Here is a 1,954-nt window from a genome sequence, read left to right as displayed (position 1 = left end):
TGGACTCCCTGGAGTGGCTGTGAAGCAATTTTCCTGCCTGCTGGGATGCCTAGGGTGACTGAAACTGTCCCTTCCTAGTTAATCTGTCTGGTTCAATTGGCTCCCTTTCAGTTAATATCTAACTAACTACCTACTGTAACAGCTGGACTCTGCCCCTGGCAGCTTCAAACATGGGAAGGGAAGGAAGACATAGTAAGCACATAATGACATGTAAAATGAATGTGAACATGAACTCCAATTCCAGTGTCTGTAAAGTTGTATTGGGACCAGCTATGAGTGTTTGTTTCCTTGTAGTTTATGGCTGATTTCACAACACAAGGGCAGAGTGGAGTAGCTGAAACAGAGACAGTATGATCTGCAAAGCCTAAAATATTTACTATCTGACCATTAATAGAAAAAGTCTGCTAACTTCTCTATAAATTAAAAAAAAAAGATTGTTCATTGAATGTTTAGTACTTTAAATGTTTGTAGTTCTTTGAAAATTTATATAATGTTATTGTTATAAAACCCCTATAAATAAGAAAAGCAGATGTTATTGTTTTCATTTGATGGCCAAGGAAGCGGTTGCAATAGATCTCAAATTAAAGCATCTCAGGTTAGCTGCCACAAAACAAGCAAACAGCAACAAAAACACATAACAATGATGACTCATCTTGCCAAAACCCAAAACCCTCTTAAACTAATGTCTCTCTCTTTCCAAAGCTTCAAATCAGAATGTAAGATCCTCCTTCTCTCTTCCATACTCAATTCCCTCTCTACCCATCCCCCAATGCTACCTCTCCATCTCACCCCAGTAACAAATGAGACATTCTGAGGACTATTAAGCACTATACATTTTCACAGCAGGGCTGCTTCTCAGCCCAGGAACTTGGGTAATTGTCACACTTTGGTAAAACTCATAGGAGTCAATTGCACTCAAATTAACAATTTCATCAGTAAGATGCTGTTGGGGTTGGGCAAGGATAAGAATCCTGTCCTTAATGCTGTATATTGAATTAAGAATTTTAACTCACTCTTGCATTTGCTTGTATGCTTTTTGAGAAGTTCTTTTCGTTGTTTGGATTGGTTTATTACTATTTCATGCTTAACACTATACTCACATTAAAATACTGAAAGGAAATACAATGAATATTTTTTAAATGTTTACTTTTGCTTTTGTTTCCCTTGACCAAGGGATCATATTCAGAAAGATATTACTCAGACTTATGTCAAGTAGTTTACTGTTTCCTGCTAGGAGTCTCATGGTCTTACAGTTAAGTCTTTAAATGATTTTGAATTTACTTTTGTATATGTTGTAATGGAGTGGTCTCTAAAAAAAATAGCAAAACGAGTGAACAAACAAAACAAAAACAGACTCATAGAAACAGACCACAGGAATGGTTCCCAGAGGGGAGGGGATGGGGGTGGCTGAGAAGGTGAAGTCAATAATATGATAAATTTGTTGACAGATGATTACTAGACAGATGATTACTAGAATTGATGGGGTGATCACATTGTAAGATATAAAAATGTTAAATCGCTATGTTTTACACCTGAAATGGATGCAGGATTTCTGGACATCTGTGGACGCATAGGTCCATGGCTCACTGTGGGTTCTTGGCTTCACGCGGGGAAAGAATTCAAACTTGAGCCAGCATAGAGTTTACAGTGAGAGAGAGTTTATTAGTGAATCAGTGGGACAGAGAGAAGGCTACTCCACAGGCAAGGCAGCCCCTCCCTAGTGGAATTTACTTCTTTTATTGAGGCTCATTTAATCGAGGAGTCGGGCATTCAATAAGGCGGGAGAACATTTAGAATTCACCTGGGAAAGGGGTGGGAACTTCTCAGAAGAGTACCATTGGCCATTTTGTGTCCTTTTATGGGCTTTTTGTTTCTGATCAGGGCTGCACAGGGTACGTGGTTTAGGATGCTAATGTACCACAATGAGCAAATAATGAGGCTAGCTGTTACCACA

This window comes from Myotis brandtii, unplaced genomic scaffold (genome assembly GCF_000412655.1).
Source record: "Myotis brandtii unplaced genomic scaffold, ASM41265v1 scaffold318, whole genome shotgun sequence".
Taxonomy (NCBI): Eukaryota; Metazoa; Chordata; class Mammalia; order Chiroptera; family Vespertilionidae; genus Myotis; species Myotis brandtii.
Note: the sequence above shows the minus strand (reverse complement) of the source record.